Raw genomic sequence first — 14,032 nt, 5'->3', positions numbered from 1 at the left:
TTAGTGTTAGGTGTATTAGGGTTTGTAGGGTTTTTTGTCATTAGTTCTTTACTTTTTCGAGAAACTCTGAATGGGAATCTCATTTCCAGGGGGAGGGGGCTTGAATTGCCACTCTGCCAAAAATGGAAATCAGTCTCATTTGATCAAAAATTACAACAATACAAAAAATATTGGATTCAACGTTTTTTCAAATTCGACCTCTATCATCTTCATTTGGTGAACTATCAGTTGAGGTGTCATGTCCTCATTTTTCTTGTAGCATGTACTTTACATCTAGCCAATCCTTCAAGTAAATACACATCTCCAAGGTTAACTATTGAAGTAGTTCTTCTCCTCGCCTAGAATCCAATTTATTACCTACAAAAAAACAAGACTCCGATGCAGTTGTTAACACTGGAGGGGTTAATATAACATACCATGGCAAAAAGAATTGGATATTTTTTTCCATTTTCTCTCCACCATGTTAAAATATCAACTTTGTCTATTTCCTCTGAGCTAAGGCAGTCAAACATATTTGATTGTTGCAAATAAAATTGAAGTTCACTGAATGATGAACTTTATGAAGAGGTGGCAGTTGATTGCTGCCTTCCTCTAGTTATTATTGACCAAATTTTATTCCCACTACCACTTTCACGTAGTGTACATGATTGTTGAACTTAACTTTGAGATTCATACATTTCATACACTTGAAATAATATTTTTTTTTTGTTTCATTTTGTATTATCATATTTATATGATAAAGATCAAGTAAAACATCTAAACCTGATTTTTTTAACTCTAGGGTCAAAAACTGCAGCTAAACAATATAAAGGAGAAATATTTTCCTAATATTTTTTAAATTTTGTTTTCAGAATTTTAACAATCTTTTGAAATTGTGGAGTATCTCTATATTTAAAAAAAATATCACTAATTATAAAAATTGATTAACTAATACACATGAAATAGGATGATAAACTCATACAAAAATAAATTAGTTACATCATAAAAAGTTTGTAAACAATCTTTTATACAAATTACAACTTCCCAATCTTCATCAATTATGTAACCATTTGACAGTTTTTTATTATAAAACTTGTTAGAGCACCTTTATATGATAAACAATTTTCTAACATTGAATATGTTAAATTCAACTTATGTTGTACATCTAATACAAATCTTTTATATTTTTTTCCATATTTGTGACATAAACTTCTAAATTCTTGTTTTCAAACCCTTGTAGTTCTAACATGCATAATACAATGTCAAACTTTATTAATATGGGGTGAAATAAATTCTAATTCATCTTGTACACATAAATTTAATATGTGATATTCACACTTAATATGAAATAGTTTTCCATGAAAAATATTTTAATTAATTTTTTAACATATTTATTGCAAAATCATTATTACTAGCATTATCAAAAGTAATAGAAAAAAATTCATTTTCAATTTTATATTCATATAAAGTATTTAAAATAATTTCAAAAATTGCATTGCCAGTATGTAGCCATTTAGTTTTGTAGAACTTAAAATTCTCTCTTTTCTTTTTTTTTTTTTGTGCAAATTTCATTCTTGATCAATAAAATGTGTGTAGTGACACAAATATAACTATCCATATACCAAACGTAAGAGAAACTTTAGAATTTAAATTAGAAAGAATTGAATTTAAATCTTGTCTATATATCTAAAAAAAAAGTAAAGCATCATTTCTAGTTGTATTCCTAGAAACTTTCCTAAATTGAGGATTAATAGAATGTGTGCACAAAAAATTTTCTTACTTAGAGTCTCCAAAAAAATAAAGGGTTGCTCAACATGTACAATATATTTAGCCAATTCTTACTTCATTTTCTCTTGGAAATAATGAAAATTATCAAATACCCCACAAGAAATCTATATTCCGTTTGAATTATCTCTCTATCTTAAGTGAGATGCCTTGTGTCTAGACAAAATGGTCAGTGCCACCACTATTGTGGTAGTTAAAATCATGTTTGCATTTTTTGTAAACATCTCTTCTTCCCTTTCTCGGTATCAATATTTTCAAAATTATCATACTAAGATTAGGCTTCATCAACAAAAGGAAAAAGGAGTTTGGGAAGAACCAACCATTGTAATGAGAACTAAAATTTAGAGAAAAAGAATAAATTTAATCTACTACCAATTCGGTCCAACTGCTAGTATCCTTGATTTCAACCGATGAAGCTTTCTAAGCATCCTAGATTGCATTATTTGGTTTGCAGACTTAAGACACTTGAAACAAGCTCCTCCTTCTTGAAATTTGGAAATTGGAATAAAAGAATAAAATTGAGAAAATGAAGAGAATACGAGAGTATGTAGATTGTAGAGAGTAATAGAGAATGAGAGTATGTAAGTGACTATGAGACTTGTGGTGAGAATGAAGGAGGGTGGGAGTATTTATAGGAATTAAAGGGATTAACCAAAATACCCTCTAAAACTAGATTTTTATGGCTATTGGGAGGGATGTTTTGGTTATTTCTAGGGCTTATATGTCATTTGACTTAAACACCCCCTAAAAAGCTGCTTTTCATAAGACAATAAGAGACTTTAATTTGAATATCAGCAGAACTAAGATCATTAAGTCTTGTTGTTACAGAGACAACAAAAGCATCATAATATAGGCTAAGCCCCGAAGTAAATGATGAATAAATTCAATCTCAAGTGCAACGTAACTAGCTACAGCCAATGAACCTTTTATCTTTTGGATATAGTGTTCAAAGACAAATTTCCCTTTTGAACATGCACTAACTCCAATTCTAAATCATTGATACAAAAACGGTTGGATGAAGAGAACAACCAGTTTAGATCAGTCCACAATTCCTTAGAAATGGAACAACCACAACACTTGCAAGAACTAATTCATTAAGAGTTGATAGTAAAAAATTCAAGATCAATTGATCTTGTTCAATCCATGTGGTATATGCAGGGTTAGGAGTATGGGTACCTTGAGTGAATGATGTAGAAGTCTCATCATACTGAGACGGACAGGGAAATGAGCCATCCACATACCCGAGTATGTGTAGTCCACGTAGAGTAGGATCAACTAGAATGCTCCACAAGATGTAATTATCCTTTGTTAATTTGACAAAGATCAAACTAGTGATTCCTTGAATCTCTGGATCAATGAAGTCGGGCTTGGAGTTGCAGCACTTGACTGATGTGAGGGAATGGTAGTTGAGTGAGCAGAAGCCATGAGAGTGATTGACGTTAGCCTAAAAGGCTTTGATACCATGAAAGGAAAAGTAATATGCAGAAAACCCCACGCATGGTGAGTTGTGTAAACTAAGTATGTATAGTGTATGTCAGAAGTTTGAGTATAAGTATGACTTATCACATTATCTTATTGTTACAACAGATTGGACTTCTTATGAGAGTTGAGCTCTATCTTATCTGGACTCTTTGAATCTGATTAGATGATGTGTCAGATATAAGCCTACATTAGGATGGTCTGTGTTTGTCCTCAATACGGTCATGTGCACTTCTTGGTATTGAGCACACTAAAAATTCTTTAAGTCCCATACTTGGCCAACACATGTACACTATTAATTAACTTGTTGAAATGAGCCAACATGCATGTTACATGCCAAATTGCTCTCCTGTTCCAACTTACTAACCTAGTTAAGTATAGAAGTGTTAGGAGCACTCCAATATCTCACTCTTGCACAACTAGAAATACCTTTTTCAATCAACAAAGTTTGTCAATTCTTACATGCCCCAACAAATCAATCTACATTTTCTACTCACTTTCTCTACCTGCACTTAACCCATAGTACACTCCAACCACACATCTCACAATATAAGATGGGGATGTGTTGCTACAATTCAAGGCAGGTAGAATGTGGGTAGGAAATCTGATTTGCCAATAGGTTAGCATTGGCTAACTGTCAAAAGAATTTTGAGATACCTCAAATTTACTATTGATTATGGGTTGGAATTTAATTCTTCAAGTTGCTCTCCTGAAGCATTCTCAAATGCAGTAGGCCACAGTTGCACAATCAAGAACAAGGTCCAAATTCCACTCTTGTGCTAATGTTGCCAATCAGGTGATAGGGATTTGCTTGTTGTTAATGGATTTGGAGCATCCTCTTCCTTCACCACCTCTGATTGGGTGTGACAAGATTGGAGCTACTTATTTGACATGACACCCGAAAGGGTATCAACAAATCGGTTTTGGATTGGTCCCCGTCCAAACCAAAATCAATTTGGACGGAATGGATGGACCAACAAGACATATTCAATTGGATCAGTCCAGACTCAATGGTCCAAAGTATTTATTGGATTGGATTGAACCTAGTCATTTGTAATGAATTTATATTGGATTGGATTGGATTGGATTTAACCAATATCTAGTTTATTGATAGAAGATAAGAATATAGGTATCAATGGACCAGGTTTGGATTAAAACCAATCTAAATTAAAATGAATTTGAACAGATAGGACGGTCCAAACATTGAATTGGACTGGTCTAAAATATTCATTGGATTGGACTAGACCTGGTCCATTTGTAATGGGCTCGCATTGGATTGGATCAGATTGTACCAAATCCAATCCAATTGACATCCCTCACCCAATTTTCCATTCTTGTACTCATAACGTAAGTAGACTTTCATTTCTTGCGATATCTTGTCATGAAGCATTTACTACATGTGCAATACATTGCTACGGGTGACCAATTAGCAGATGCCTTTAAATGGGTAAAGTACTATAAAGTTGGTTTGTGTTAGTAGGGGTGAGCAAATGGATAGGTTCTACTTGGAACTGTATGGAACCGACTTTGAACCGATGCTACCCGATCTGTTATAGGGTAGGGTCTGATTCCAAATTCTTAGAACCGACCCCCACCCAGGTTGGTTCTAGGGTCTAGGGGTTTAGCCTACCCAAACCGACCCGATGAACCGTCCTTAGTTGGCCTTGGTGGAACCAGCCTTGGAACCAAATTTGCCTTTAAATAAACCCTTAAATTATTAACATATCATTCCAATTCCAATTCCAACTGCAAACCAAATGAACTATTAAATTTTTTTATCTGTATATCACATATGAAATATAATTATTAACATAACAACGAACGGCCTGTTGTGGGTATGAAGGTTCATCAACTTGGCCTCAGAGGGTTGAGGCTCCACAATTAGGTTATGCTAGTTCTCTGTTGAAATAAAATTGGAAAATAAAAGAAACTAAATGGTGGTCTTTATTGACAAAGCAAAAGGTAAATAGTGAAAATGCACAATAGACAAACTTGACATACAATAGCAGTTTGGATGGATGTCTTCAAGCCTCCATGTAAATGAGTAAATTAAGCTAAGCCCAACAAATTAAAAGAACTTAAAATTACATTTAGTTGCTACATATCATGTTTATGAGAATTGAATATCCTCCAACCACGACTATTATCGAGGGCATATCTTGGTAGTTGACACATTACTTGTGGATTGATCCGACTCAGCAGGCGTCGGATAATAATTTTCTTTAGATGACAAGCTGGCCTCCATTTTACCAGGGATAACGAAGGTTGGTGCTGAAGGTATAGGCAGTCCAGAGTTGTTATTGAGCGCTTGAACAACTGAAGCCATGGTTGGCCTGTCAGCTATGTTTTCTTGAATGCATAATAATCCAATGTGAATGCATCGCAACACTTCAACTTTAGAGTAATTTTTTGTTAGAGTTGGATCTGTGAACTCTAATGATGCGCTTTCATTCCAACATCTCCAAGCCTGCAAAATTTAACCAACTCATACATCCAGTGGTTAATTAATAAGTTCCTAACAATTTAATCTTCTTTTTAGCATTTGTAATCTGTTTCATATAATAATATTATTAACCCTTTTTTTTCTGAAAGAAATTAAGTTTTTTATAACTCCATGTATATACTTACACGGCTAAGAAGATTTTCTGAATGATTGGAGTAGCTATTCTTTTGTCCGCTAACAATTTCTAGCAGTAGAACACCAAAACTAAATACATCCGACTTGACTGAGAATTGCCCATGCATTGCATACTCCGGCGCCATATATCCACTGCATTAGGATAATTAGTTATGTTACAATTTAGAATATAATCTCATCAGTCGTTAGTAGAAAAAAACTATTTAATGTTGCAATTGTGAACAATTAAATGTATAACAACCCTGTTTGGTCTTTCAGCAATTAATACATCCCTTTGACTAGCGGAATACTAATTAACTAAGAGGGTATATTTGACTTACAATGTTCCCACAATTCGATTTGTAAGTCCTTGAGTTTGATCAACCACAAAGAGCCTTGCCATGCCAAAATCTGAAATTTTTGGATTCATCTCACCATCTAAAAGAATATTGCTGGCTTTAAGATCCCGATGGACAATTCTAATTCGAGAATCTTCATGAAGATAAAGGAGTCCTCGAGCAATTTCTCTTATGATCTTGTATCGTGTGTTCCAATCTAACTGAATACGCTTAGTTGGATCTAAGACATTCACCAAAGAAAAAAAAAAAGAGAAATGGCTCAAATATTTTGGAATTAAGGACCCATTTGGTTTGCGGAAATAAAGGTCTAGAACCAGAATTAGAATGGGCTATTTCAATTTCAATTCCGAAGGATTTCGATTCCAATTCTAACTGCAAATCAAACGGATCCTAAATACTAATAAGGCGATTAATATGCATGTAGCTAGTGCCAATTTATTTGGCTTAAAAATTCACATGTCTACACATGCAAAGGGAAAAAAAAAAAAGGAATAGACCACCAATCCACCAATCATCCTAGTGGTTATTTTATTTCCTTTAATCTAAAAATAGAAAGATAATTTCCCCTCCTCATAATCTAAAGAGATAATATCGTTATATATAATAGATTTTTGCAAGGACTTATTAGCTCATGTGCATCTTAATACATTTCCTGATGCTAGACCATGTTGAATAGCTTGTAATCTATTTTTGTTTAATATGATGAATATACAATATATATTAGAAATGTGCTTAAATGTTCTCTACAAATTCTTTTTGTATTTTTATACTTTTGTATATTCTTATCTTTTTTAATTTTATTATTATTTCACTATGACATTTAGGATTGACACATTTTGACCCAAAATGTTGAATTGTTGATTTGTCACCAAATAGGAAAACAATTAAATAATATCTTAAAAGTAGGATTCAATAAAAATGGGAGTTAAAACCCTAAGATAAGACATAATGAGAAGGAATTGAATGAGGAGAAATGTGGTAATTCAAATTACATTTTGTGCCTTTACAATTAGAGAAGAACCAAATTAAAAAATAAGGGTATTCTAGTCAAGAAAATGATTCAATGAATGTTAATGAGAGTTAATACTTCAAATATGAGACTTAATATGAGAGGGATTTGGATGAAGTGAATAGTGGTTTTTCAAATTACAATTTTGTCCTTTTCAAAAATTGGGGTAGTTTAATCAAACAAAAGTTCCACACGATTATGCACACTGTTATAATAGCATAAATAAACATTAAATGGAAAATGCAAAATGACATTTTTGCTATAGATTATTTTTCAATTATTGAACAAAATAAGTACTTTTGTATCTTCTTATCAAATAAACAATACTAAATGAAGATGTAAAATTGCAATTTGCCTTTGCTTGTTTTCCAATTAAAACTTTAAAGAGGGACATTTGTTGTCCAATAAAAATTCCAAAAGCCAGAAACATCCATTTACAGTTCTATCTTCTATCTAACCCTTAAATTAAATACTCATTTCCAAAGGATGTATTTTGGTTTGATGGGAAATAGGAGAGAGAGAGTTGGTTTTAGCCATGTGCTAACATATGATCATTCGGGCCCCAATTTGGTGATTCGAAACCTTGTAATATTGTATACTCATGCTTGTCAAATGGTAAGACAGTAATATAATTCAAAATGGTAGAGACAAACCAAATATGAAGTTATCCAAACTCCCATTCTGCACGAATTCATAGATGAGTAACCTTTCTTCCCCTTCTAAGCAGAACCCTAACAACTTCACAAGATTTCTGTGTTGAAGCTTGGCTACTAATAGAACCTCATTTTTGAATTCTACTTCTCCTTGTCCAAAAATTTTAGACAGCCTCTTCACAGCCACATTTTGTCCATTTGAGAATGTACCCTAAGGATATATTCCACAAAGATATATGAGAGAAATTCATAATAAAATCTCATCTAAAATGAACAGAAACCTACTTTATAACCTTAAGACTTTTCTTATTCTATTATCTAACATGTTAATATGTAAATATAATTTGACTTGTCATTATGACAATATTCTTGCAATCTCATTACCTTATAAACGATGCCAAATCCACCTTGACCAATCTTATTAGCATAAGAGAAGTTATCTGTTGCAGCTCTTATTACATCAAAGTCAATTTTCAAGTATTCTGCGCTTATAATTTCATCCGCATCTTCAATACAAAATAGCAAACAGAGATGGTGAAGTTGAGCTTCAAAAAGATCAAATTAGAGCTAGAGAGAGATATAGAAGCGTTACTCGTATTTTGTTTTCTTTAAAGCAGGTGTGATTTCAGGTGGCTATAAAGCTAGATGTAAGTTATTTGGACACCAAATTAAGTTTTATTTTTTTTTTATTTGATAAAACTTAAGTGGGCATCAAATTAATGGTTAATGATAAAAAATATGCTATAAATAAATTACATGATATGAACTGTTGGGATTAATTAATGCTACATTGGTTTGTTACGGTGGTGTTTGTATGTGGTGGCGAGGGAGCCGATGGTGGCGGAGGAGGTAGGGATTGATAGAATGGGTATATGCTATACCTCAGAATACAATTTGACCAGTTTTGGTTTCTTCAAGAGCTCTTCTGGGAACAACGAGAGAATAACATTTGGGTAGACTGAGATTATTCCGAGAAAGGAATCTACTACCCTGTTGGTTTGAGTTGCAGCGGCGGTGGCAGAACAAGGGAGAAAGAAAAAGAGAAGAAAATGAGGAAGAAAGGAAGTTGCTACCGCCGCTGGTTCAAGTTGCAGCAGCAGCGGCGGTGGTTGTCCATCCTCGGAACAGGTGAAAACAGTAATTATGATATAAGGAAACCCTAGATCTTCACATATGATTTAAGGGCAAAACGGGTATTTTACACCTAATGTTAATATTTTTAATAACAATGATAATTTTTTGAAACAGTAGGGGTAGCATCAGTCAATTTTCAAACATTAAGGATGCATTTAATCAATTAACACCATAAGGATAGTTTAAGAAATTTACCCTATATATTATAAATAAATAGATACATACATAATATATATATTATTGCTTAGAACCGTTGTATTTTCTTTATCTTTTGTTTTTTTTTTCAATTCAATGTTTATTTATTACCAAAAATGAAGTCCAGGTTTTATCAAAGAGAACCCAGGTTCTGACAAGGCAAATTTGGGATTATGAAATTTTAAACACGTTACTTGACATCGCATAACTAAAATATAATGAAACTAATGACAAAGGGTAATATGATCATATTTACAAAAAGTTCAGGAATACTTTAACTAGGTTCTGAAACTTAGAGGTATTTTAAGTAATTCAGATAATACATGAATTACATTAAATAATTGATTTCTTTAATCACTAATTATTTCTAATTGATAATGTTGAATAACAGTTGAATTAGGGCAGGGTCATTGTCGATTTCAACCATGTCACATCATTCATGTATGCAAGCAAGATTGACGGTTTCTACAAACAATTGTAAGTTGTGACAGTTAAAAAATGGTTGAACAATCTTAGCCGCCATCAACAATTGACTTTATAGGGGCTGAACCGTCATTCTCCCTATGTTGAAAGGGGGTGTTGCCGTGTTTAGCACTTTGGCCTATGTGACATTACGGTTACATCAACAAAATTATATTGTTTTCAACTCACAGTTGTTTTAGTTTTGAAAACACACTCCCTTGCCTTAATTAATTACATTTAATTTTGGGTCACTGTTGTTGATTAGGTCAATGTTTGTTTTTTCTTTTTGACAAACAAACGGTTTGGGGTGAAATAGCAGGAAATGTTGCCCCCTGGTAGGCCAAACAGTCTTAACCGTCAGGCCAGTTTGATTAGAAATGGCGGATCGGAAAAAAATTCAAATTCCTGTTTAATTTTGTTTTGGGGTTTTACTTCTTTATGTTTTAATTTACTTCATTTGTACTGAAATCAAATAAAATAAATTAAAATTTGAAACAAAATAGAAGTTTTTTTTTTGTCAAATTTCCACTCTAGATATTTGTATTTATACCACTCCATCGAAAACTGAGCCTTATTGTCAAATTTTTTTGAACTACTCTAACAAACATATTGCAAATTAACAAGTAAATAATTGTTACCGTACCGTCAACGTCTTGTTCTGGTATTCTCATCATCTTGCTGCTGTTGCTTCTCCTCCTCCTCCTATATACGTAGAAGCAAAGACTGGATAGAACTGTAAGTGTTGTAGCTGTTGGAATGGCGATAACAATAGCAACAGGAGACGAATTTTGCTTATTGTCTGCAGACACATACATGTGGCAGTTAAACTTGTCGGCTTTCCGAGAAAATCTTAAATTTTCAACAATACTCTCAAAAGTTGTAGATTTCATACAATCTACAAAATCAAGCACCGACCGCAAAGCCAGTACCCAACTATGAATTACAGCAGAAAGGAAAACAAAGAAATATATATTGCATATTTTACACAGAGATATATGCATGAAAGATCGATCATAAAAATACCTGCTGCTGCTGCTGTTGTTGTGTTTGTTACGGTGGTGTTTGTTGACGGTGGCGAGGGAGCCGATGGTGGCGGAGGAGGTAGGGATTGATAGAATGGGTATATGCTATACCTCAGAATACAATTTGACCGGAGTTGCATTCCAGTTTCCCTCCCATGACAATTTGTTGTTAAATATGTGGTGGCTGTCTTGAGACAAAATGAGCAATCAGCTCGAGATATATCCGGAGTGCACTGTGCAAGACAATATACAGTCCGCAGCGGACCAAAAGCCGCCTCTCCGATCGCGAACATTTTGCTGCTGGAAGGATCGAAGGCGGCACGGGCAATGAGAGCAGGGAGCGTTTTATTCAGTGCTTCATCAAGCTGACTAACATCGGAAACATATCTAAAACTTCTCCAATAACCGGATCCAGATGGGTCTGAATCCAAAGTCGAAAAGATGGATCGGTTCGAGTATCTGATCATGCCACATGATTGCTTCCTTCTGGTAGGGGCAACGTTTCACAAGGTCTTCACTCGCAGCTTGGACGCATGCCTGGCAGACATCCAAGTTAACATCTCCTCTGCACATGAAAAGACTATAGACTTTGTCCGGAATCTGGCCAGCCGTGACGCTATAAAAGCTATCGCTTGCTGCTGCAGTGGAAAGCTGAGAGAGGAGGAGATCCAGATTCTGTTTATATGCACTGTTGCTGGTGAAGTTGCCTCTGTCCATGCAAATGTGGAACAAGTAATCATCGGCCGCGCTATGACCAACAAGTAGGGCAAAGAGTAGAGAAGACAGCAAGATAGCGGGAGCTTCAGCTTGCCTCATTGTATGGGAAGACTCACAGGCTTTGGAGTTTGTCTGGAAAGTTATTTATCCACCTAAAGGTTAAGTTCAAGTGTCCCATAAAGCCCCCTAAAGGTTACATTCATTAACCAATGAAATTCATCAAAATTAATTAAGGGGTTGGAGTGATTTGAGCCCTCCTGATGCCAATGAAGTTGTCCTATATATACTTACGCCTTCATACTGAGGCTTACGAAAATTATCAAGGGTGGTTTTCATCAAACTTATTAAGGGGCGTTGTACAATACAAGTTAGGTGAATTGTTTTTCACACTGTTGTCGGTTCTAAAAACAAATTAAATCAAATGTTTGTTTTTAACAACAAACACTACAAAGCATTGGCTATTTAGTATTGTGTTCCATAAATTATATAATTACTATACTACAAGAATTGCTTTTTGTTTTAAAAATGATTATACATAATAACTTTTTTGTTTTATAGTTCAAAATATATGTGTTGTTTTTTGAAATAAAACCAACTTTTTTTACCTTTCAAAATAAAAAACAAAGTTGAAGAAGATGATTTCTTATTTGCCGATGTGACAATTTCAAAAGCAAATGAAAACAAATGCATTCAATCTGTCTCATTGATCTCTTAGGCTTTACAGAAAGGCTTACACTAACAAACGAAACGATGGCATCTCATTCTCAGGTCATTTAATTAAGGGGTTTAATTTTATTGTTCAATCGGCCTTATAAATCTTTATGAATTTGTATAATTGGGAACAATGACAAGTATAAGTAGTGCTACTACATAGGCATTTAAACTTTATATAACCAACAGGGTAAATTATAAAAACCTTCAATTCCTTGTGTTTTTTAACAATCCTATAACCTCTACTCCTGTATTTTGACGATCATAATAAAAGCTTTCTCTTCTTTGTCTTAGAGGATGTTTGGCATCGATCACTACAATAAAGTCCTCCCAGCTCCCTACATTTTTATCTTAAACCATCAGGCCGGGCTAGTTTAATTTATACAGTTGCACACCTCACACCACATAGGTTTTGGTGATATAGCTTTTCCTTGTTAATGAAAATCTCATTTTGTTTAATGCACTTTATTGACCTTTTCTTTAGTAACTTATTGATCGATTCAGCACCTTAATTTGCAGTCAATTTAAGGGTTGTTGTGTTTGTATGTTTTAGCTTGTTGAATTTGCTCCTCACAGAGCACGCTTCGCACCAATATTATAGCACTTAAAACCGCACATCGAGAATATTTTTCAATACACGGCTGCAAAAGTATTTTGTCAATTCACCACCATTTCTCTTCATTCCTTAATTAAGTAAGATAACGAAATTAACCAATTTACTGTTAATTATGTAATTAAAGTTAATTAAAAGTATATTTGAAAAAATAGAATCACTTAAAATATAAATAACATTTAAATATATTTTAATGTATATATAATATAAATAATATTTAATATATACAATCAGGGCAGGGAGTTCACTCTCCATCCCTGTACCCATCCCCAACTAGGGATCCCTATTAATCCCCATCCTCACCCTTACCTTATCCCCACCCTATTAATCCCCATTGGGTCAAGGAGGTCGAGTACCCGATGAGGATAGGGAAAATTGCCATCCCTAAGTAACTTTGTTAATTAAACAATCTAACTACATTTTATTAGGCAACCTAATAAATTAAAGGTTTAAAGTGTTAAAATTTCAGTAAATTAATTAGTATAAACTAAGTAATTATTATGGAAACTTATAATTAACTAATTTACTGTTAATTATGTAAATAAAGACAATTAAATTAATTAGTGCTAATTATGTAAATCATTGGTGTTATACAACCCAAGAATGAGATCTGCAAGGTTTTGACTCAAGATTTTAATGCAACTAATATTGTTCTTGGCAATGAAAGAGGAATATGGAAATAGAAAATTGTTCAAAATCTTCCCAAAATACTTTATCCAATTTTGTAAGGAATCGTAATTGGTTCTACTCTATGGGACATGGTTTTCAAAACCGGACCAGATCAGATGGTTGGATTGAAAAAACCAAGAACCAATCAAGTGACCAGTTTTGATTTTCCCCAAAACCGAAATTTTGCCAAAAAATGTTGATTTGGTCAACAAACCGCTGACCCAGGCGATTGAACTATTTAAATCGTTCAATGGTTTTGACCATTTTTTTATTTTTTTTGTCAAAACGGGCCAATCGTTTGGTTCAAACGGTCGATCCGTTCGACCCGAAAACCAGACCCCTAACTGGTTCATTCTCTAGATAGATAAACTATCCTAATATGGAAATGTAATGGATGTTAACTGATTAACATGGAGAGAAGAGAGAGAATTGAGAGAGGGAGTTGAACTAATTAAGGAGAGTAGTTATGTGGGTAAAGAGAGTGAGAGACATGAGTAGTTATGGGGAGAGAGGGGGGAGATATTATAAGTAATATATTGAGTTAATTAAGGCTCAATTTGGAAGGAGTGCAAATACAAATATGTAGAGTGCAAAATCGTGTATTTTGTATTATTTTATATGTAATTGC

The 14,032-nt window shown here is 33.7% G+C and overlaps 1 pseudogene across 1 annotated transcript; it reads right to left on the bottom strand.

Moving 5' to 3' along the window:
* Positions 1–5,189: 5,189 nt before the first annotated feature.
* Positions 5,190–11,521, bottom strand: LOC148802080 (cysteine-rich receptor-like protein kinase 15; annotated as a pseudogene). The gene is made up of 7 exons (XR_016082440.1): positions 10,696–11,521; positions 10,316–10,471; positions 8,266–8,426; positions 7,882–8,092; positions 6,202–6,439; positions 5,872–6,013; positions 5,190–5,710 (listed from the first exon to the last, which is right to left on the bottom strand). The product of XR_016082440.1 is annotated as a cysteine-rich receptor-like protein kinase 15 (transcript).
* Between the last annotated feature and the right edge of the window lie 2,511 nt (positions 11,522–14,032).

This window comes from Nelumbo nucifera, chromosome 2 (genome assembly GCF_055504915.1).
Source record: "Nelumbo nucifera cultivar China Antique chromosome 2, China Antique-T2T, whole genome shotgun sequence".
In the NCBI taxonomy this organism is placed as follows: domain Eukaryota; kingdom Viridiplantae; phylum Streptophyta; class Magnoliopsida; order Proteales; family Nelumbonaceae; genus Nelumbo; species Nelumbo nucifera.
The sequence above is the reverse complement of the archived record's forward strand: the minus strand, read 5'-3'. Positions and strand labels throughout refer to the sequence as shown.